At 31.9% G+C, this 26,019-nt stretch overlaps 1 protein-coding gene across 1 annotated transcript in view; it reads right to left on the bottom strand.

Moving 5' to 3' along the window:
* The window catches only part of LOC106105540 (flocculation protein FLO11-like), a 37,253-nt gene extending 23,088 nt beyond the window's left edge, over nt 1-14,165 (bottom strand). The window contains exon 1 of the mRNA XM_013285913.1: nt 13,893-14,165. The gene's annotated coding sequence lies outside the window, so the exon portion shown is untranslated. The remainder of the gene's footprint in view (nt 1-13,892) is intronic.
* Between the last annotated feature and the right edge of the window lie 11,854 nt (nt 14,166-26,019).

Here is a 26,019-nt window from a genome sequence, read left to right as displayed (position 1 = left end):
AATGATAATAGGAACATATTTAGGAACGAGATTTTATTAATGTGACTTGGTTCACCTGATTAAGGTTCGGTTGGCAATGTCTATTTGATAAGTCAAATGCCAAGCGACCGGTTTGTTTAAAGATCGCCCGAAGTCCGCATTAACAAATACGAGATGATTTAATCATTTAGCTATTCACTTGACAATTATTCGTGAACTTTTCGAAAAATTTGAATGTTTCGTTTTTGTTTTAATCAATTTAAATGTGACTGATGTATTAAGTAGTAATTGAATAGGAAAGAATTGAGGAGGGGAATGTAGTCTGCTGTAGAAATATTAATTCAGCAGTTTTAGATGTTTGCTGCCACGTGGCGGATATAATCAGTCTATTGAGATGTAAACGAAAGCGTATCTTAGTTCGACGCTGGGACAATTGTCCGGTGCAAAAAGCTTGTCTCAAGGCGCCGCAGCGGGGTCGTGTGCCTCACGCTGCGGCCGCCGACCTCCAAACAAGCAATAAGCAATAGCGAAACATATATTGTTCAACTACAATGATCAACATTAATAACCGTTTAACATAGTAACCTATTTGATCTTCATTTACAGATTGCTAGAATACGTGCTACACCTGATCATAAAATGTTCTGCGTATGAAAAGAAGAGGAACTAACATAAAAGAATAATTATGGAGGCATTATGGAGAAGGTATGTATATAAGTTGACATTTTGATAAACTAGGATGATATAGCAATAAAGGTAACGAGAGAAGGAATAACTTAAATAAAGTGAGAGTGAAGAGTACTCATAAATTATCCATCTTATGTGAAAATCCTTTGAATTGTTCCATAGGTTCATATACATTTTCAGTCTTAACAGATAACTTGGAAACCAAAACATAAAGTGAAAGGATTACGTATTACTATACTGGTATTTATCAATTATTTTTAGATATATTGTAGTGTGTATTTCAAGGTTTAAACGTAATTTAAGATAGCTCAAACGTATTTTCACGGTTGCTTCCGCCATTGAAAATAATTGAGTTATTGTAGTGGCTGGGACGAATCTTATGTTCCTTCGCACAATTCGATTTTGATTGTTTTATTGAGATACGGCCTCCATGAAATGAGATTAAGGTTGACTGTTTGATCACCTCGATAGCCATCAATATTTCATTTCCGTGTATTATGTTTAACAATAACATCTGTGAATTACATGACAACTATATTCGGAACTCGAAATTCACTTTATTATCTTATTGTGAAACAGTTTTTCCTCCTTAAGCGATCAATTAATGAAGCAGCATTTAAGTCCTGAACTTTAACTATATGTTGAACTAATCTAAAATACATTTGAATATTTGAATGTTGTTATATATCTATAAAATTAAATACACACTACTTTGTGGCATAGGGTGTCAGCAACCACAGCATATTTATAAATATTTTTTTCTTTAATAAAAAGTCATACACTCGCGACAAGCTCTAGGCTATATTTTGGTATTAAACTTAAGGGGCAAATATATTGGAAAAATACCTTAATGTGGGAAAGGGACCACAAGTTGGCAACATTAAGGAAGCAAGGTTATTATCGTAACGATAGTGGTGACAATAAAATAATGTTTTTACAATTTCATGCGGATGAAGCTGCACTGGAACAGCTAGTAGTTTTATAAAACGAAACTATTTGCATTAGTAGTTGGCACAAACGTTACAGACCACTTTATCAATTTATTAAACACTTGATGGTCGCGTGCGACTTTGAATCTAGAACACGGATAAAAGTCTCGATTCATTGTGTGTTGGAAAATGTACTAAGTTCAATAATTGAACTAGACACGGTATGTGCGGAATACCGAGCGTGGGAATGGCGTTAGGCGGCATTTACGAATGTCGCGTTGTGGCTTCTGTTACTTAATTACAAACGGAAGATCAGAGTAAAACAAGTGTTTTAAATAAATATGATGTTACCCTGTAACTATTAAATTTGTTATTGACAGCAATTTAGTTTTTACTTTATAAATTAGCGTACCATTATCTCAGATAGAAATTTATGACCGTATGATCATGTCAGGAGTGATTGCGGTAAACAAAAGTTTATTTATTATAATGTATATCTTACCAAACAACTAGAATTGATCAGATTCAGCGCTTAAGCGATTTTCTATACTAATATTATTAAGAGGAAAGATTTGTATGTATTAAAATAACTCAAACAATATTGGGCGGATTTTAAAAAGTCTATCACCATTAGAAAAGTAATTTATCTATGAGTAACATAGGCTATATGTTTTAATTGCACGCAGGGGAAGTCGCGGGCAACAGCTAGTCATCAATATTCATGCTTATAATTTTTCATAAGTGATTTGAATTCTTTGATAGATTGAAACTTTTTGTATAGCTCCTTATTTTATTAATTCGTTATTTTTTATCAAATACTAGATTTCGATTGCGACTACGTCCGCGTGGTATTGAAAAAAACAAAAGTAAGTAGCCTATGTGTTCTTCCGGATTATTCTCTACAAGTATACCAAATTTCACCGAGATCCATTCAGCAGTTTAGGCTACAAACTCTAACAAACTTCCATCCATCCATCTAAACTTTCGCATTTATATTATAAATCAAATTGTAAAGTTATTAAGAAGTAAGATTGTTAACATAGACTTTTTAACGTGTTTATAATTGTGTTGTGACAAAATTAAGGTCGTTGCTAAATCGTGTTAACAAAGTGGTTAAAGAAATATCACAAAAGTCTATATTTTACGTGGGTGTTCTAGGCTATTATGTGACTGCGAATATAATTGTGAAACCGCCGCCGGAATTTAGTGAGCCACTGACAAAAAGTAAACAAAATCGTAACACGGCCCACTGTTACGTTCATTGGTTTGGCACCTATTACAAAAAAAAAATTGTGACACAGTTTCGAACACAACGTGGAAAAACAATCTTTGCAAGAAAACTGTGAAAAGTATTGTAAAATGACTTCAGTTTGTGTCATGGATTTTACACCATACCCTATAAATTTAATAATTGCTCGATACGAAATATCTGACTTAAATGTGCAATGCTAACCCAAGTTCTTTAAAGCAGGAAATTGTGAAACGAGATCTTATCTTTTGTGCCTTAAAATTGACATAAAGGTTGTTGTCACTTGTGTTCGTTGATGTCTTTTAGTTTAATTTCTGTAGCAGGTAAAATATTTACCGTTAAAGTATTTTGTACGTAGTTTATTTATAACGTTAATTTCGATTAAAATAGCATAACATAACTGCAGTATGGAGTAGTAGTATGTTGTTTTTTTTTTAAAGAATGCAAAGGGGTTTGCCGTGCTAAATATTTTTTCTTAAAATTTATTTAGGTTTTGATTATATTATAAGGAGGCAAAATGTCAAATTCACGTTCTCTTCCCATTGTTTTCTTATAAGTAACATGGTGGGAAGTTCATGGGACTAAAATTGTGGCTCCGGCATTTTCGTATCTCATGTTTGTTACTTGCTAACACTGTTTATGGTGTTGAGTAAAATGTGTTGTGAAACACAAACATAATCAGTAAATCACTAGTTTGCCGTAATTACGTAGACATGCAACGGTTGCGCCGTTTGCCGCCAAATTACTGTGACTACTGTATTAACATTACCACATTTGGTTTAAATTATACAGAATTATGATTGAATGTAAATTATTTTTTCACGTCTTTTAATTTAAATAACCTTTTTATGTTATGTTTTTTTTTCTACGGTTTTAGAATTTCACATTAAATTTAATCTATACTTAATATTGTAAAAAGAAACGATTTGTATTTTTGTATGTATTGAAATAACTCAAAAACTACTCGGACGATTTCAAAAATTCTTGCACCATTAAAAACGATATAAATGTGTTACATAGGCTGTGTTTTTACTATTTTCTAGTTACACGCGGACGAAGTCACGAGCAACAGTTAGTTTAAAATATTGTTATAGTCTCTATGGATGGATGTTTATGATTAAGTATCTTCAAAAAGGTTTAACTGATCTCCATTAAGTTTTGAAGAGATGTAGAACTTAATCCATTCTTTTGATTCCTTGCAGAAAAGTCGCAGGCGAAGCTAGTAATAATAGCAATTTACACTCAATGAATGAGATTGTTGCCTTCTAATGTTTTTTTTTCTAGCATTAGTATTGTAGTGTTTTAATTACAAGTAAGGTTAGCTTGTTACAATTATCATTCGACTTATTAAAGCGGTTTCGTAACAAGTTGTAGATATTCCAGTCTGGAAATAGTTTGTCTCAGTCGCTCTGTGCCTCATTTTGTAACAACCACACCCTGTTATATGAGATTGACAGATATTTATGAACATATTTTTTTATAATAGAAGATGGCAATCGAGCGTTCGCGTAATGCATCTTTATACGACGCCCACGGAGATCTGCAACGCCAGAGAAATAGATGCGTTGCCGGCCTCTAAGGGAGTACGCTCTTTTCTTAAAGGTAAATTCAACATTACATAACCCACTAGACACAAGTCTTATTATTTGGATGGCAAATAGAATTGTAATTGTAAATGTTTTAGTTTATTCAGAATGTACTTGTTGATCGGTATTCATTGCAGTTTTTAAAGTCAAATAATGTTAATATTCTAAATATCGGCGTCAACACCACCTTGGTGTTCACGCCGCTCGTTTGCCCCCTTTTTTTCATAACAAAAAATTATCAGAAGGTGCATTCAGGTAAAGAGTTTCATTATAGGAAAAATACTTTTGTTTTTTCGTGTCATTTTCCGATAACCATTATTTTTCTGATGTATAAAAGTACAATTTACTAATAATATTACATTAACGCAGTGAAAATATTCTAGTGCACGACTTCCTGTAGCAAAAATTTCACCCGCAACCAGTGACGGTTTTTTTTCCTCTGTAATTTTGTCATTTTTTGTGCTAGCTGGCGGAAGTTTGTCGCGACACGATACCGTGATTTGAATCGTTGATAGTTATTTGTGTTAATTAGTTTAATTAAGTTCCCCACTTTTGTGGTAAAAATGGTATGTGCATTGAATTTTACTTCAAATACTTGGAAAATGTAACTCTAATGGCCAATTTCTACTTTATTTTGATAGACTTATGCTTTTCTATCATGCTTTCTTGCTTCTAATAGTTACTTGAATTTAATTTTATCCTAGTCCTAACAGAAATGTAATATTAAAATGAAATCATGTAATAATAATAACGTAATCATCATTTATGATGCCTTTGTTAAACAATGAATGTAAATTGTTATCACGTAATTTATGCGCATAATTAAAATTATAAATATCTCACGGTCAAAGTATTAAATTGTCAATTGCATACAATGAGCGGAAATCAAACATAGTATGAACAAGAGGACCCGTTAATAACAATGCTAATAGAAGCTATAACTAACATTTTATCATTTTTTTTCTTTTTTGGCACACGGTAAAAGAAAAGGTAAAATAAAATATGTTAAGTGTAATTAAATTCGACTATTAAAGTGTGCTGCCTTCAAATCCAAAGACCTTGAATCCAGGAAGTTCACACCTAACGCCTTTTGCTTTTTTAACGTAAAGTAATTTGCGTAACTGCATAGACGGTGGTAGACAAAATTTAAAATGTTCTTTTAAGACTCGTATACTTTAGTGTTTCATATCTCTAGTAATGTTAATCGGTCGTCCTTTAAAAATACTTTAAAAAAAATTATAAAGGTAATAATTTTAACAAAACGTGTCCCCAAGTCTTGAAGAATAGTGGCGCGATGTTAGTTCGCCTGCATCGCTAGTAACTACGTGGAATGCGGTATTTTGAAAGTGATACGTGCAAGGTTAAAGGTGCAATAGCAGACTAGCAACCATATCGAGCTTGATATCCGTAATACACTTCGTCATGCCATAATGTAACATTCACTACTGTACTGGCCACTAACAAAAAAACATTTCATTCGAGTATTTAACTGATGTAATTCATCCTTTAATGTCAATTCGCTGTTAATCTTTTGCAATAGTTTCGAAGTCAATCTCGATGTCTGCGCATCTTCAAATTAATCATCGTAATCGATCAATTACATGTTTTATATTTTGACGTATTGTTAAACTACAAGCCTTTAAAACTATTTTGAACGTTATTTAATGTTCTTCTAAAGTTTAAGGTTTCTAAAACTCGATTCGCGTGTTTGTGTATTTAGTAATTTAATGGGTCAATAGTTTAAGACTATATACTATTTTCGTGCTTTTTCTAAAAGAATTTGATAAACGTTAACATTAGATTCTAACACATTATAGAATGTCACAAAGAGGTTATGTTCAAGCATTTTAGTTCGTCTTACAGCTCAATCGAATAAAGACAATGAATAGTCAGTTGATAAATGTCATTTGACGGTCGTAACAGTTGATGTAGAAAGTTAAGGAGACCATTGAGTCGCCACGAAGTCGTGACCAGATGATGTCGATACCTAATCACTTGGACATTCGTTCAATCAGACGAAACTGCGCAACGCGACACCTCGCCTGATGTGTCACTATTAGTTAACTCACTACGTAATGGTAGTTTCACATGAGGACGGAAGCAGTAGGGCAGAACAGTACTACTATTGTTTGTATTGTAGTGTTTCCCTTCTGTCTAGGAAAGCTAGGCTAGGGTAGCCATGATGTTCGATTGGGTTAGTAAGACGTAGTTAGAAAAGGAAACATGTAAACAAAAAAATGGGACCCACCTGCAAGCACTACCTTTTGAATGACGGATGTATCCCGTAGCACGCACATAAAAAAAGAAAAAATATATACATAAGAATTGAGCACTTCCTTCTTTTGGGAAGTCTGTCAATAAAGCATTAAGAACGCTTGTGTCTTTAGTGGTGACCCAGACGTATATGAACATGCAACCTTCTGATCTATCAAGTATGGTTCTCTCTCGATGTTGTACGTTTAAACAAAAGCAATACTGCACTATCTACTACTCTGCTTCACTGTTCTACCCTCGTGTGAAACAGGCATATGCTGTCTCACATTGAACAATGCTAGCAGGTTGGAAAATGTTATCAAATAAAATCTATTAAGCGTTGCCATTTGAATTATTGTTGTTATTTAATTTTACGTAAGAGAATTATTGTGTTTTATGTTTTTGATGTAAAGAATCTGAATATGACGACAAAGAATGTGGAATTTTCTTATCAATAATATTCTAGTTTATTCCTTAGTTTGTCTTTAACTTAATAAGCAACAAAAACATTTAGAATAAATGATATAAATAGTGAGAATTGGTAACTAATTTTAATAGAATGTTCACAATTCACAACTTGTTTTTCATACGTTCTGTTATTAATTATTAGTATTCCAATATTAACTGTTATTATAAACGACAAATTCACACTAGTTATTGCAGGCGGTGAAGCGTAACTCTATTTTAAATTGAATTACGAGATTTAAATCAATTGTAATGGATTTAATAGAAACAGGTTGCTTCACAGTTTCGTAATGTGTCTGTGATCATATTTCACAGGGAAAAAAGTTAGAATAACAAATTTAGCACTGATATCTGTAAATAGTATGAAATTAAGTCATTCAATGGAATCTTTCCGAGTAATCGGAGTTTGAATTAGTCAATAATTTTAGCAACAATGATTGAAGACTATAATTGAAAACTACACTATTGTGTACTGATGTTTTTATCGCATTTTAAGATGACCAAAATCTTAAATATTTAGATGTTAAAAATCTGAGTGTATTTGGTAACTAAATAAGTAATTTCCTCGGCTGAATTTGATGTCATCAAGTTTGAATTTCTACCAAACTAAGGTATTCTGAATTTACACAAATATTTACTATAAAAGGTCTCGCATTCGAAAGTGTTATTCTAATGTGACATTAAAAAACTACCTGCACATTTTGTCGAGTCCGAGACCTGAAATAAAACGAAGAACAAGAGTTATGTTAGCGCCGACTGTTCGCAAATAACTTCAAGTAAAGCTTAGTGTAAAATGAGCTTATTTGTTAAGGCATTGGGGACCCAATTACAATGCGATTGCATGCGTATGGTATGCAGCGTCACCGGTTGAGTATTTACACATGGCTGGGTCGACGACCCGCGCATCTCTGGCTCGCGTGAGTCCCAGCCGTGATTGCTTATCGTTAGTTATTAATAGTAGCTATATGCTATAACGCATCGTTTATATAGCAGGTAACTTCGCAGTAATTAGCACCGCTTCCCGAACACGACTTGATAATTAGTTCCATCATGGTTTTATTAATGCAAATGATTTACAATTGTGTTTTGTTTCTTAATCGAGCATTTATTAGTAACTGATTAAGTCAATGAATTAACTCACTTGTACTTTTACACCAGAACTTTTGCTCCAAAGTGTGTAGCGGGCTTATTCCTAAATGGGTTAGGTTTATGTCAATCTTGACTTTGAGTACTCTTTAATCATAGTATCATAATAATCATACTAATATTATGAAAGCGAAAGTTTTGATGGATAGATGGACATACGTTTGTTAGAGTTTATAGCCTAAACGGCTGAACGAAACTCTATCAAATTTGATTTATATGTAGAGGATAGTTTGGAAGAACATCGGCAACTCAATTTTTATTTTTTAGTATTACACGCGGACGGAATCGCAAATCCTAGTATATCCATAGAGATATGTACTACAACACCTGACATAATTTTTAGGATAAAAAAATAAAAAGGGACACGTTCAATAATGTGTCACCTACATATAAGATATTGAAAAGAAAGCCAGACATTGGCTTTAAAGTTGTCGCTGGGGTAAATTGGGTCAGCGTGTGCACGTATAGTACACGTAATGCAAGTTGCCTCACCGCGCTTGCGTCAGCTGAACGCTGCGGCGCATCGCGCGGTGTCTTCCACGCGATTCCGCGACCTTATAAGATATATCAGTGGTTCCCAAACTGTAAACAGCTATTTTTGGGAACAATTCGTAAAGAGGGAATATTCGGTCTTATTGTTTGTTATAAAAAACATAAAACACTATTTATTGACCAAAAGAATTATAAAAAACAACACAACTTATAAAACATATTAGTAACTGTAATAAAAATAAAAAAATAAAAGTTCTTGGCCAAAAGGAGAAGGTTCGGCTGATGCGGCCTCTAGCTTGTTGGTTAAATATGTAAACAATCAAATCGAGAAACTTTAATACATGAGATTTTAAACATTGAAATTAAAAAAACTTTAGGCCTATTTTTAAAAGTGTCAATGAATGTATAATTTTGCGAAATTTAAATTCAGCTTTACTCGATCCTAAAAATGATTTCAATACGAATGTAAAATATTTCTATACGAACTTCCAATAAACTTCATTATCTTTATTTCTCATTTTGTACTGTTGACATTCATTACACTAGTTTTTCGTTTGATATTATTACATAAAAATCTTTACCTTTGAGAATCACTGAACTAGACGGTTAAAATTTTTGTGCATAACTTGCAGCGGGGTCATTGAAGGACACGATAACGTTGAATTCCTGTTCGTAAATCTCGCTGATTACTTAAGTATGTAGTAACAGATAAAACATTGTTCTCAGCCAAGCGAGGCCGCGACGCTAATAGGAGAAAAAACAGATTTCTCTTTCTGTTGTTGTACTAAAATAATTCGAATAAATATGACATTTTTGAAGTGACGATAGCCAATGCTTATGTAAACACAGTACAAAATAAAAGTCCTAGATTTAATTAGATTTTCGTGTTGCTATTAATTAAGAGTAGGAAATGTTATCCGCGCGTAGAAGGTTTGCCGATGACTTCCAACTTACATCGACCGCATCCCGTGCTCATGAGGCCGGCGCTAAACGGCCGTGTGCTTTAAGCAGACGAGTAATAGAAACAGCGCTTTATCTTTCTATCTACAAGTATAAACACTTTTGTCATTTTGTTTTTGATAAAAGTCCTATAGTTAACATTCACTTTACATCAATTGTTAAGACAATTACAAACGAATTGGTCATTGACGGGACATCTATCGCAATGTTCATTGTTACTTTAAAAAGCAACAGGTCTCGCCCTGACCTTTACCAACTTTCCATGTGTACATGTGACGGGTTATTTGTGATTAGATACGATTACGTTGAAGGTCGTTGTGCATCAAACTCATCATAGACGGTATTGTGTGCCGACGTGTCAGTCGACTGCTAAGTAACCTGTCGAAACACTTCATTTTCCAATTGCCGCGCGAAGGGAACTGATTGCAATACTAGATGTGTGGTGTTATTACAAAAGTATCGCGTGTTACGGTGTTCTGTTTTCTTTTGTTTTTAAAAATAAGTATGCGCTTTGTATAGGCAGATAGAGTGCTTGATAAACTTTTATGTTATTGGAATTACGTGGCAGTACAATCTCGCTTATTAATGTTTTGATATTTTTATTCTTATTGTTAAATGAATAGACGTTTGTAAAACCTAAATAGAGCGCTTGTAATTTATGGATTAGAGTTTGCAAATCTTAGTAGGATTTTTTTAAACGTTAAATTTTAATAAAAAGTAACAAATAAGAGAGATATTTATTCAAACTGCTGTTAAACATGGCAAGATAAAGACACACTTCAAGGTTACAGTTTGAATATTTCAAGACGCGCAAACAAGTGAGTTTGAGATAGCTTAAACTCAAACGGATGACATTTCGATGACCAATTTACATACATTTCGTTCTTCTTTATTTTTGTAAGTTATTTCTGAATGTAGAAAAATAATATAACGATATTAATTTGACCTTTTACTGGTTTTTATTGTCTCATAGGTGTCAAACAAATGTTTTCCTCGACTTGTTGTTTATCATATTAAAAGAACTAAAGCTGTAAAAATATTAATGATTATCTTGAACTTTAAAAAGTTAAAAATAAACAAGTAAAAAGAACTTAACTGTTTTAAGTTGAAGTTGAAAGCTTGTGTAATCTTTATAAATATTTGCGATAATATTTGATATCTTGGTGGGACCCGGATTTCGCAATGCAGTTCTAATTTCTAAACTAAAATCCAAGGTTACTTTAATAGTTGACAGCGACAAGAGTTCAAGTTGTCTGCGTACAGTGGGGTCGTTGGAAAGTGTTCATTGAAGCGAATCGCGGGTGCGCGTTAGTTGCGCCACCGAATAAAGGTCGTCTGAGAATCGATTAAACGATTCGATTATATATTCGATATCAATTTAATAATCGACTTAACGTATGACACACGTTTTATGTTAAGAATCGTTAACCTAATTGCAGATTTATTCGATTCTTTCACCTCCGCAAGATGATAATGTTCTTAGTTCTCATGAACTTAGATGTCAATTTGGCAAAAACTCTTCGTTTTATTAATGCGTATTGCAAATGTGAGAATTTATTACGAACGTTAACCTAAGATTATATCATCGGTATTATAATAATAATGTAGATCATAATAATTTACGACATCGATCGTGTATTGAATTGCGTGTTGAAGTATCAAAGTGGAAACGTTCCTCGCAGCGTTCTCTGATTGACAACCGTAGTTATTGATACATTCGCTATTTCAAAACAAAAAGGATCCAACACGAAAATTTGCGAGTAAGTATTAGTAAGGACAGCGACAAAATTTGCACCTACAAGAATTGTGTAGAGCCCCTATCGGACGTAAAGTACACCATAATTTCATTTTTAATATGCATCCGCGTTGCCGTCTCTCTCTTGCCCGTTGATTAAATAGAGATAACATAATGTTTCTGTACAGGTGTATTAGGTGGAAACATTGGTTAATAATACGAATATTGAGGTATAGATAGGGAGCAGCTATTAGATCCGCGTACAAAAATGTAGGTTCCACAAATTTTATAAAGGTTTCTATTTCATACTTAAAGAGGTTACTTTGTTACTCAGTTCTTGCTTATCGTGTATCGACTGTACAGTACATATGCCAATATAAGAAATGTATTATCAATTAATAATTCATCCGAGCTTTTGACTATACAAAACGAAAGCGTTTATGCTTCCTTTATCATCAACATAAAAGTAATAAGTTTTATAAATAAATATGAAGTTACTTCAACATTAAAAATAATGTATTATGTATGAGAGTAATTCACTAAAATTTGAATTATTTAATAATTATAAGGTAATTAAGAATAAGGAATTTAAGAGAATCATTACTTGCGTAACCATGATTATGTCTACCGACACTTTTTCTTAAGCAGTAGCATACTTTTTACTATAATAGAATTTATATTTAGTTAATTTGAAGTAATAGGATATGTTAAAGCCAATTGTCACAAATTAATAGTACTGGTAATAGTAAATAAATATTATTACAGTCATTGTTTCTTAAAAAGTATTCGACCCATTGTACATGGTAACATAAATAAAATTTAAAATAAGTACATAAAAATAAATGAAAATCACATATTTATCTAGACATCAAATGTCATATGGACTGCTGAGTTTTCTAGAATGATTTTTTGTATTCAGATTTATTATAATTGAACCAGTTTGATTTGAAACGTGCATAAATTAATCTAGTCAGTATATTGTTTTATTAACATCATTTCCAAAAATAAAAAATGTTTTAAGAATTTTGAATTGACTGAAAAAACTTAAAAGATGCTTTGTAACAATATTTTCCAATAGTATTTAAAACTAAAGAAGTCCCAGTCTAATTATTCATACTAATTTAACATTAAGGTTCCTCCTTAATGGTCATTAAACGATGATTATTACAGCAGCATGTTTTGTTGGAGACAATTAGTTTGACATTAAATTTAATTGCTTATTTGAAAGGAGTCGCCGTCTGGTCATTTGACCTTCAATCAACTTTACATAGCTCATTGTAATCGTGGACGCTGGCTTTCCTTGTACGAACTTCTAAAACAAGTTTACAAAATTAATAAATCTATTCGACTAGACCAGACACCTGAAGTCTGTTGTTTCAGATTTTAGCTGTCTGTTTTTGACATTCTCTAATATACCACAATAACAAACAAAATAGAAGAGTATTATAAACATAATTCATCAAAAACTAGGTCTAAATTGCCTTCTCTATCCAATTTAAATTATTTTTACAATGACGTATGAGTGCAATTGTCCTCATTACGTATGATATTCATAAATTTGCTTACGTCTGCCAAATAATCGTTGAATGTTAAGTAATACAGCACAACTTGTTACCTAATAGTATTATTATATTTCCTTTATTATTCTGTAATAATAGTTAACAATTATTAATAAATTGTACCTGCTGCAATGCAAATGTAAAATGTGGCATTTAGATATCAGAAAAAGTTTATTCATTGATGAAGTATATGACAGTATCTTCTTACACTAATGCTTAGCACCAAAGCTTCTCTTCGAATATATAAAATAATAAGAGATATGAATAATTTTTCTGGAAGTACTAGAAATTGTTTAATAGAGCCTTTTGGATGGTAAATACCATTCGAATATTTTAAACTTAAATGAAAATTGTAATACAAGTTGGGATCTTAACTCATGACTATAGCGACGGACGTCAAACGCTTAGCTACTAAGTTATTAAGCTCTAAGTGATATAAGTAAACTAAAGTATTTATGCAAGTATGGTGCAGAGAAATATTAAGGTTTTCTATCTTTAGCAAGGCTACACGTGTCTGCAACAACTGAAACCAGTTCCAAGTGAACTGAATACAGCTTGTCCATAGCAATCAGTAGGCAATCGACTAGCCCCTTGACCAGTCCCCGCCAGGGCCCGTAAACAACTTTCGTCACACGATTTGTAAACTGACCATCGTGTGAAATACAACCAATAATTACGAGTACACAAAATTTATCATATAACTGTGTATGTAAATTGCAATATGCAGTATCGGACTGTCCGTTTCATTCGTCGCCGAAGATAACATTTGCGAACGGATGTCATACATGTGTGTAGGCAGATGGCCAAGTCTAGAATACGTTTATTATTTGCTTTATTAAGAAAATTACTTACGTCCAATCGTGTATAACATCCAATAACTTCAGCATATGATAACTTTAAATTATTCAAACTTTTATAGTATAAAAACCTTTAAACGTCACCAATATTCACGTGGAAAGTTAAGAAACACTTTTTTTAAATTATTTTTGCAGTAAAGAATAACACTGGCCACCGACGTAAGAAAAAGTTAGTAACGTTGTACGTTCTGCCGCGCAGTAGGAGTTGGCAAAACTGACGTACGCAGCGCGCAGGCGCCGCCAAGGTATTGTTAAAAGTTACTTTTACTTGCGACTGCGCGCGCGCCTCTAGAGACCTCGCTGTCATTGCCCGCGAAAGAGAAAAACAGAGTCGTCTCTTTTCAACGGTGGCTACGTTAGAAAATTTATAAACGCTGTACACCAAAATGTTTGTGCAAGATTAAAAGGAAATTTTATAGCTATGCTAAGTACCGGTCACGGTTCATTGAAATTTTAGGCGAGTATTGCCTTACTTCCTCGCGTGGAGCGGCGAGTACCACTTACGCCGGTTACCTTCGTCACTACGATGCTAGGGAAATAGTTTTTGCTTTAAATATTTATATTACGAAATTCAACATATCATTAAACAGCACAAAAATTTTGCAAAAGTAATTACATCATGACTTTTAACATAAACACATTTTTATAAAATCTACAAGTAATAAATAACACGTAAGACTTAAATTATTGGTAAGAAAGGTGAAAGACTTACTTGCTGCTATTTTAAGTTTAATAAAGAGTCTCTTAACAAAAAACATACCAAATAGTATGCGACATAGGTCATAGAACTCGGGACTGGAATCTTTTTAGTCAACTTCTGATGTGACCTTACCGATTAAATTTGAAATTCGTAAAATGCAACATTGACACGACCTCGCCGTCACCAGATCGTGAGTTGCTCGTTCCGGCTGATAGGTTTATTTTTGACCATAACCTTTTGCTCGGATTTCCCGCGATCACAATTGAAAATGTATCCAATTCCAATAAAAATTTAATCATGATTCACAGGAGAAACCAAAACCTTTCATAGTTTCCACATTGATGACTACGCGTATTGAAACGAATCATTTAGAATCGGATATCTTCTAAAAGTCACTGATTAATGTTTTTAATGGTTAACTCAAATTATATCGTATCTATAAACTCTACACACAGTTTTATATTTTAATTGTATTTTTTTAGTTTTTTCTCTGTCCGAAGATATATGAAAACCTTCAATGTGTAAGCTAACTCTACCCTCGTTCTTTCTGTATCGGGATATTCAGAAGGTTTTATATATTTAAATATTCAAATACGCTATTTCCCATTTTTGAAATTAGTAATAATTTAACCCTCTGGGCCACGGGCTGTGGATTTTTTCAAATAAAATAGCTTTTACATAAAATGTAGTATCACTTACCCATTGATATTTCGTACTTCTTGTTACTTATCACATTAAAACTTTATTCGTATTGCACCTTACATGTGTAGAGTATCTATACTAATAATAATTTTCGATTTATTTTAATTTCTATTTTTCTTCATATTAATTGCCTTTGTCTCACAAACACAAAGGCTTCTGTAATTCTACTGATTGTTGCTGATTTAATGTCTTTACACATGAAATAAAACTTCATTATGTGCGTCCTTTGATCAATATCAGTCATTTTTTTCTTTACATGTCATTCGTAAATGGAGATATGAATTGAAAATATATCTTTTGTCCAATAAAATGATCCAACCTGAGAAAAATCTTATAGTTGGAAAGAATAACGTTTTTCATAACATTACGTGTTATTTTTTAAATACCGATTGTTACTATGTTAATTCAAATTATTGGTTTTTTTTTAAATATAAAGTGGCAAACGAGCAAGCGGCAACCTGAATCCACCGAAATGGAAAGCGACCGCTGCCCATAGACATCCGCAATTTCAGATGCGTTGCCTACCCTTAATTGACGGAGGAGGAGACGTAGATAAAGAGGACATGTCCCCTACGTATGCGTCTCCTTCACCGTCAAATCTGTCTTTTCCTTCCCATCCTCTCCTCTTAAGAAAACGATATAAAGGCAAAGAGACTAAAATTAGGCCTCCGGCACTGTGTTGTAAACATAAATATCGAACTCTGTAAATAATTACTGCTATCAAATAAAATAATTCTGTTCTTTCATATTATTAACTCCATGCATAAACAGGCCATAAATTTTAAAAATTAAGAAAAAATACTCGCGCTTGCCAATTTTCTACCTTTTAATTTTAGGTTAGGTTTATGCATCAAATTTTCCAAAAAATAGCTACAGAATGTATTTTTTTTTAGAAAAAAATAAATCTATTATTACATCGTCTTATATGGACTGCTACATTTTCGGTGTCCGTTTGAGCCATTTAAGGATAATAGTGAGTAATAAAGATAAGCGAAACGGTTTGTAAGATGACTTGCCAAATGGTACAAAAAATTCACGATTTAATTCTGCAATACGGTGATAAAGTTCATAATTATATTAGTTTTATTCTATTTCTTGTGATATATCTTGTTTGAAAGTAAAAAGCATCTTTTAAAATTTTTCTAGTATCAATAACAAGATCCCTTTAAGACAGAATTCTTACATTACTTAAGTTTCTTGATTTATTTTTCTTCGGTTTTGATTAACTCTATTAGTATACTAGATAAAAAAGGAAAACTTTCGCATTCTTTTATCTCGAAAATAACAGACCTCGATTAATTCGAAACGAACATTTGTTTGCGCTAAAGATTGATTGAAGCAATTCGTAACAGGATATGCCCATAAATACTGCGAGGATAAAAAAAAAATATTATTCATTACTTATTACAATATGAGGCTATGCTCTTATAATCGGCCTTAGAAAACTCAATGAAATAGTGATTGTGAAAAATTGTTCGCAAGGATTACAAATAGAGAATAGAATAAGAGACTAAACAATCATGTGTTATCGACCTAATTTCCGGTGTACTAAATGCATGGATTTTGGCGAAAAATCAATGGATACGGTTGTTGCATTGACTTACATTAAAAGTCCATGTTGATGTTGACATATTTGCATATCTGACAAGTATAGTGGCAACAACTCTCTAGCTGACGGTTGTTTTGAATATTGTTATAATAATTGTCCAATATAGTTGAAAGTCAAAGTATTTTCCGTAGTATCAGCGGTAGATAATACATGTGTGAATTAAAACTGCATCGTCCCTAATGTCAAACGGACCAGACAGGTAAAATGCGATAAGTATCAAGATGGTTTTCAGTTCAATATATTCACAGTGTGGGTGAATTGATTGTTACACGAGGATATACAAGTGTGTCAATACTGAATTTATGCTTAACGATTTTCGGATGACGTCATAGTTGATGTATCCTGATGTACCAGTAGGAAATACGGCGAGAGTGTTGCATTAGTTACGATGAGGCTATTGTAATGGAAATAGCGCTGCACGGCTTTTGGAATTGGAGTGCAAAATTTATATCAACTTCGAGGTCCTCGTTTGCAATGTGGATGTCGAATTCTACACGGGGTTTTTACTAATTTTACTAATGTTATAAATGCGAAAGTTTAAATTGATGGATGACTGTTAGAGTTTGTAGTCTAAACGTCTGAGTCCAACTCGATGAAATTTGTGTAGAAATGTAGAGGATAGTCTGGAAGAACACAGGCTAATTGCTTTCTTTTAATTGCGGACGGAGACGCGGGCGAAATCTAGTGATAAGATAAATGACCGATAGTCTCAATTTTACGGTGACATAATACGTATATGATAGATGTTTTTCAACTGTAATCTGAGCTGGAAATACGAGATCAGTAAAATGTTATGTGAATATAGTGAACGTCAAGGTCGGCTGAGTTTCTTTGCAATTACTAAGTATAGGAATGTAAAGGTGGGTTTTCATGGTGCGTGATTCGACACTCTATTCTTTCTTTCTACAGACATTGACAATGAAGGACTTAAAGATACCAACTAGTGAACACAATTGATATTATTTTCGTGCTGCAACGTAGAATAATGCCGTGGAAATATTTACTGACAACTAGACGTAAAATTAAACATGTATAATGTGCGTATTTTTTATTCGAATTTATTCAAAGCGTTGTCATAATATAAATAGCAGATTTATATCTTGCCACAATTTATTACATTTTTAGCTTCAAAATTATATTTCATATTAAGATCATCTGTCAAAATTAAATAAGGATTAAGCGTCCTTGTCACTCTTCCAAACTGAAATCTTTTTTATAACAGTTTATTGCATGTATTATTTTGTTAACTAACATTACATTATAGGGTTTACGTTGTCTGTTAAATTTCCTTTTATACTTCTATTATAATCATTTATTACTACTTGTATTAATTTTCTCATTTAGATTTTTTGAGTTGACTAAAAAGCTTTTATATTATGTTAACCTCAATCGTCCTTAAAAGGGAAACATAAATGATTATTGCAACTCGCTGATATTGAATTTAATTTTGTATAATACGGACTGAATTTTTAACCATACAAGTAGTTTAACTAAATTGAATTTCTGATCGCGTTCATTTAAATTGAAAAGTAAATTTTTTGTATTATCTATTGACCAAACATATAGAAACATTTTGTCTGTTGACTATAACGTATAAATATAACATACCAAAGCCTTAAAATTGTTGTAATTAGATCAAGTTACTGTTTACCCAATATACAAACTTTAGTGATAAAACATTTGATGTTCCCATTTTATACTACGGAAAAACATTTAGGGCCTGTCCCACTAAATTGAAAATTGTCTGTCAACAATTCAACGTGTCAAATATATGATGGAAATATCGGATTTTGTTACCTTATCAACCAGTGGTGGGACAGGCCCTTAATGTTTAACTAAATAATTTCAAATAGCAGCAATAAATTCATTACGTTGAACTTAAATTTTGTTTTAGCATCTACATCTGATTATTGTTTTAAAAACCGTCAACAATTTTATAATCGGCGCCTAGTACTTTAATATCAGCAATAATATTCGAATTGCATTTTGAGCAAAAAGGAATTGGTTAGCAATAAATCTGACACAGTTATGAGTTATTAAAAAACATAGTTACAGACAGTAAACAGCACGTAGTAATTTGGATTAGAATGAAATTATTTTGTTTTAATTAATTGTATTATTACAACGTTGATATTCATACTATTCTTACGCCATCTATTATGTGGAATATTAAACTTATAAGAACTATAGGCATGGACACATGAAACTGAAAGTATTATTTCGAAGTCTATAGATGTCGTTACTTCTTTAAATTGAATTTACACGAACTGTTTATTTCTTGCACAATGTAGTGGTAGTATCAGATATTAAGTGGTTTTACTCACAAGTGGTTGATGTTAAAAGCAGCATCGCGATTTAAATCGTCGAAATGGAATTTAAAAGATGTAAAAATGTTTGAATACTGAAAACATAACTTGTTTCCAGTTAACAAAACCGCTTGCCTTTCGTAATAAAAATAAATGGAAAATGTTTTCAAATGAAGTGGGAAAATGTTTCGAAATTTTATTTACAGAGTTTTAAATCCATTTAAATATCTGTAGAGTCTTCTAAAGCATATAAACTCTAAAGATATTTTGTTCTAGAAGATTCTAAATAGTGTTTAAGTTATTGATTAGAGGTCAAGACAAAGTAATTGGAATACGAATAATTAACTAACTTTACAGAATCTCAATATAAAGATATTATGCAAAAAATTTGGTAAAATTTTTGCTTGAAAATAGACGACATAGGAATCGTCGGTCGCACGATGCAAAGGGGTCTTTATTGGTTCGAAGCAATATTGCGCAAAAATCCACCAAAAAGGTACACATGACCAACCAGCTCGTGTTACATACATACATGTAAAACACTGATTATGATAGTCATTTTCAATGGATCGAAGTAGAATGTTAAGGGGTTAGTAATGTTCCATTGCCACTTGGTAACATTATGTTACGTCTATTGATGCTTATAAGTCATCTTTAAATATAAAAAAATCATAATAATAATACCAGATTCTAATCAAAACCCTAATTATACATAAATTAGAATCAAAGCTCAAACGCATACATAACATTTTCTACGTAAACATTTTTTCTCACTTGATTAAAGAACAGTAGCTTGTGTTTTATAATATAACTGTCCCAATTTTCATAAAATACCTAAAAAGTTAGATATCAAAATGGCCGCCATATGGTCTGACGTGCATCTGTTTATTTAATTTCGGCTTTGAATTTAAACAAAAAGATATGCATGATGTTTATACGTTGATATTACGGAGAATAATTTACTCGATCATTCCATTCACTTTACAGTGGTAATCTAGCTTTGATTAATAACCTATTTCATATCCAACAGCCTTCGAATTTCATGGAACTAAAAGCAATCCGGGCTATATAAAGGCTATTACTCGGTATCCTCTGCTTTGATTCGCTTCTGATAGTGGTCATTTTAGCATTGAATGGAAATGAAATGGGATTGTAGGAGTCTCTTGAAACGAAAATCTGTAGTTTACATGTTGCAAAACGATTGGGTTCCTATGAAACATTTAATGACATTTGTGTTTGGAATACATTTATGTTCTAACACATTGAGATTTTATGTTTTAAATATGTGGCTTTGTTTTGACCTTTGAGTGCTTTTTCATTCGTATCCTATCTCTGTGTTGCAGTGTTCTTCAATTAATAAATATATTATCCTATTCAGATATCTTTAATTGATAGACCAGCAACAAAATTATTAGTAGTTTTCAAGAATATTTCTGATTAACTACATTTTCTTATCTAATGTCAGTTGACAAGGCTTGTACTAAGTTTCGCAGAGTGCTTCGAAGCGGAAGTTGGTTGGAACTTACTCTAAATTCCTTATCATTTGAGAATATCTTAGTTGACATGATTTTACAGCGCATTAGCAGAAAACATAATAACTAAAAACACCATGTCAGTAATAATCAAATCTGTTCATCTTAGTATTAGTTATTTAAATTACGTAATAACACAAATTGTGTTTTTTATATAACAAATTATTTGACATGTTTTATTATATGAAAGAGTAATTGATAAGGAACCGATTGTCTAGACAAAGATTATATTTCTAGTAAACGATTTATCATAGTAATGGATTACATCCGGAGCAAATTGAATGGCCAGTTCCAACATCTTAATTTTTGCGGGGACCCAATGGGTTGATAAATGACTTTACGCTACCATAGAATTTCATGGCCTTGACATTTGACCTTGTAACTTGATATTATATTCTCTATTTCTTCAAAAAGAAAAAAAAGATAATACTATCAATATAAATGTCACAATTTTTGAATTGACGGATATGAAGTATGATACTGCATTTATAAAACATACTAGATTTCATCCGCGATTCCGTCGGCGTGCAATTAAAAAAAAACAAAAGTAAATAGCCCATGTGTTCTTCCAGACAATCACCTACATCTGTACCAAATTTCATCAAGATCTCCATAGCCGTTTAGGTTACAAACATGCTAAAACAAAAATCCATCTATTCAAACTTTTGGATTTATAATATAAGTAAGATTGACATATACACGTGTTGTTTATTGTAAATTGTTTGCACTATTTTTAAAGCCGCAATAGAAAAGATTGCCCCTTGAAATATGTAAATAAAATAGTTAAAAAATTTCGATTTAACCATATTAGTATTTTTACATAATAGATGACTTTAAGCGTGAAAGCGCACTAAAAGTTTACGGGAAATATGGCAGTAATTTTGTATGCTAGTCTCAATGTAGCAATTATCATGCAAAGAGATGTTTGTCGGAAGCAATATCGCGGCTTGGGGTCGAAAAAAGAACGAACAGTGTGCGGTCAACTAGCTTTGTTCGCAGACTCGAATACTGCGAGATGAAATTGCTTATGCGTTCTAATTGTTGCTATACTTAAATAGCAAATGTTTTATAACCTTTTAAAGCACATGCTTTAAAAGATTTAAAAATGTCGTCGTTAAAAAACAAAATCAAACAAAGTTAAATATTTTTAAACAATGTGACGAGACTAACAAAAACGTAAGCTATTTTATATAGTTTTCGTCGACTTGTTTTCCGTAAAAATAATAAACATTATTTTAAAACAATTTTTTTTTATACAGTTGCAAAAAATTCTGCAAACATGTATGTAGTGACAAAGTAAGATAAAGTTAGCGAACAGAGTGACACGGTTCTTTTATTAAACTTTTAATAAGCCAACGAACAAATGGCAGTGGCTCGCAGATAATTTATCTTTTTTTAAGGTTTGTCTTTTGTCAACTTTAATTATATCCACAGAAAGGAAGTGTGGCTCAGATTTTTTATTTCTTATAGATGTTACTCGCGACTTAGTCCGCGTGAAAAAAATGTATTTTACGTAACTATTAATGTGGAAAGAATTTTTGAAATCAGTCCAGTAGTTTTTGAGTAATATCAATACATACAAAAATATAAATCTTTTCTCTTTATAATATTAGTGTTTAATACATATTGAATATGTCCTTTTTATTGTCTGTGCAATCTTAATAATTTAAGATTTTTGTATCATGGCAACACTAGAAGTTAATTGACTTCCTTTTCCAACACGTTGCCTTCTTGTCTAAACTAAAAATATGACTGTAACTCACTTATTTTGTATTTAATTCATTATAGAAAGAAATCATGAATAATTAGTATAGATTTGTTACGATATTAGGATCTCAGAGTAGCTCACGTATTACTATAAAAATTAATGCTGATTGAACTGACGTTTGTATTGGCACATTAGAAGTAACCGTAAAATTGTTTGTTTGTTACGCGTAATATTGTTTATCAGTAAACGTTATTATGAATTTACGATGAAATTGTGTTCAAGTTTAAAACGTTGCATTACCACAAATTTGATATTTTAAACAAGTCCTGAAATTCATGTAAATTAATTTCGCTCGTTGTGTGACTGGATTCTGCATGTGTCGGACGCAATTATAACGAAATTCCCTTTTAAATACATTTCCATTAATTATTTATAGTTATTGTTAAATATTTCTTTATATAAATTTTCAATATTTTAACGATACTGCCTAAATGTTAAAGTAAAGTATTTTGTGGGTCTATCTATAGTTATGGTACAGAAAACAAAGATATATATTTCTGTATGTATTGAAATAACTCAAAAACTACTAGGCCGATTTACCATTAAAGAGCTACGTTATCGCTAAGTAACATAAGCTATATTTATTTACAATTTTTAAGTCCCCGTGGACGAAGTCGCGAGTAACAGTTAGTATCTCACACTCACATATACCTTCTTTAGACTGAACTATTTGACCAATTACTCAGGTTTTTTTTTTAAATTGTACAAATTACTAGATTTTTTTGCTTCATTTAAGTGTACTACGTAAGTGTAAGCTAATAAAAAAGTTACAGGCTAATTTGAAAGTGTTTTTGTGAGCTTACAAAAGCGCTAATGTCGCTAAGTTTTAATAACCCTGGCGAGAATGTCAACAGCGTGGCTCGGTGCCAATTTATTATCTTTGCTTGCGTTATTAGCAAAGGATTTCTCGCCTGTCTCTGACACCTTTGCGTATTCTAATTATTTGTTGAAGGCATATTATTTTAGACACAGAACTTTCTTAAAGACAATTAAAATCGGCCAGTCATTTCTGTCCTGTGTATTTGGTATAAACACACGATTACTTGAGTAAACATTACATTATCATAATAAAGAAACTGCGATTCACATAAAAATATTGTGTCAAGAGTCTATAGATATCTTTTCTAAAGAAAACGAGACATTCATTTCGTATTTTCACTGAATTTTTAGCCTGAAATCATGAAAATATTTTCAAAAGGATTTCAACAGAAAAGCACGGGTAATTGAGTTTTTAAATTCTGTATAGCGGTTAGTTTTAATTCCTTAATGAATAACTAACAAGCTGCAGTGAATTTGTGCAGAAAAATAAGGTTTTTGTAATTATTGATAGTCTTTTCAAATTAATTTACTATCATAAAGGTTACTACAAATTTCATGATGTTTAGGATTGTCAATTTGATCATCAGTATACGATAGGAATTACACATAATTTCAAAGAGGTATTCAGTTTTCAGAATAAAGTCGGTCATCAAAAGACACTCCATTAATTAGGTCATAGCTAGCACAACCAAATAAGCATCGAACGTATTCCCGATGAGTTTCGAGACGAAACGCCGCAAACCTCACGGGAATTGCTGAGTTCTCGGGCACGTACTATATTTGGATTAAAAATCTTAACTAAGAAATATTTTAATGAAAATATATGTTTACAGATACAATTAAATAAAGCTAAACTTGATAGTAATAATGTATCTGAAACTTAATTAGCAGCTTTCGTTTCGGATAATAATCCGCCCCTTGATTTGTCTATGCTTTGGTGCCTTTTTCGCTAGAAAAACATTGCCAAATAGTTTTCGCAGGCGCTAACACCGGTTATCCAAAATTGGTGTTGGCGCAGAAATAAAGAGCAAATGTTGAAAATCGTCTACGATTTACACTTAGTATTAATGTTACAATAATTAAACATTATTATAAGCAGTTTTCACACGTATTCAATATCTGAAATTCAATGAATAAATTCCAATTGAAGCTTCTTCGTGTGTATTATTTGAATATGAAATTATTACATTTGCATAATAAATTCATTAAATTACATTTACATAAATATACTAGCTACGTGCTTTTCAATACGCCTATTTCGAATAATATTTCTAGGCTTCATTGCAATATTACTATAGTCTTGTCACTTGTCTGACCCGGTAGACATAAGTAAAACATAAATCTTTTTAGTGCCCTCCCAAAAATGATGTTCAAGATCCTTTTCATACTATAACCGTCTTTTCTGAAATGTTTTGTTGAGTCAGATGACTAAATCTGACTATAGACGACTTGTTAAAGATTTGTATACCTGATTTAAATTTAATTAATCCAAGCTAATAATGACACACGTTAATTTCTTCGCTATTGTAAAATAAAAGCGAAAAACTTTTATACTCAAGAGAACTGAAACAGACTGAGAAAAATTAACCACTTAACTTACATTTGTAAGAGAAACAAATCAAACCGCCTTTTCCCACAGCACTCGAACTTATTATTGGAACACTTAGCTTTAGTTCTGAATGTGGGTTAAGGGAACAGTTGAACGGTTTGTCTTAAATAAACGTTTATAATGCCTATAGTGAAGTTGGAATCAGAAACATTGTTGCATTAGACATATAATATTTAGAATGAATGGTATTATATTTAAATATTATTTTATTTAAATAAATATATAATATATAATATTTATTTACCAACATGTACCATGTTTGTTTAAATAAATATTTTGAGAGAGAAGAGTTTTATATGCGTCTTTATAAAAATATGACAAAAAGGAAACTGTATTAGTTGTTCGGAATCGAGTATAAAAACAAATGTTATTGAAATTAGGATTTTTGTTTTTTTTTTCTGTTTTGATATGTCTGTGCTCTATTCTATTAGTGGTCATGAGGGATAGAATAAAAAGGTTTTTGCCTTTTAGGTCAGGTTATGAGAGTCAGTCGAGTGCCCTTGTAAGTGGGGGCGAGATAAAAATTGGCACATCGCCCAGGCCAGTGACGTCGTTAGCTTTGGCACATTAATCACACTTGCAACTTTTAAAAAATACTTCGAATTTATTAGCCCTGTCAATATTCCTTTATTGGATTTATTGGATGGGAATATTGAACATTTGACCGCCGAATTTTGACTGTTAGTTTAACCTTTTTTACGGTTATCTGTACTGTATAAAGAGGAAAGATTTGTAAAAAAAAATTAAATCCTCGTCATTTTCTCGATATAAATATTTATGTGTCTTTTTTCATTTATAGCCTAAAGCTTAGATAATAAAGTTATTCGCAAATAAAGAAATATATTATTTGAAAAGGTCATCCAACTGATTAAAGTTTCAGCAGAATGGCACAGCTATGAGTTTTCTATTAGACATTCGGAATCTTTACGAGATACTTGCACTTTTAATATTAGTTTTCTTCAAGATGGTGACAAAATTTATTTTATTTGTGATAAAATATGGAGTTATATAAAATGTTAGGCGTAGACTAGATTTTAAGTCTAAGCTATATACTCAAAATATTAATATTAAAATTTT

Source organism: Papilio polytes, unplaced genomic scaffold (assembly GCF_000836215.1).
Source record: "Papilio polytes unplaced genomic scaffold, Ppol_1.0 DF822845.1, whole genome shotgun sequence".
NCBI lineage: Eukaryota > Metazoa > Arthropoda > Insecta > Lepidoptera > Papilionidae > Papilio > Papilio polytes.
The sequence above is the reverse complement of the archived record's forward strand: the minus strand, read 5'-3'. Positions and strand labels throughout refer to the sequence as shown.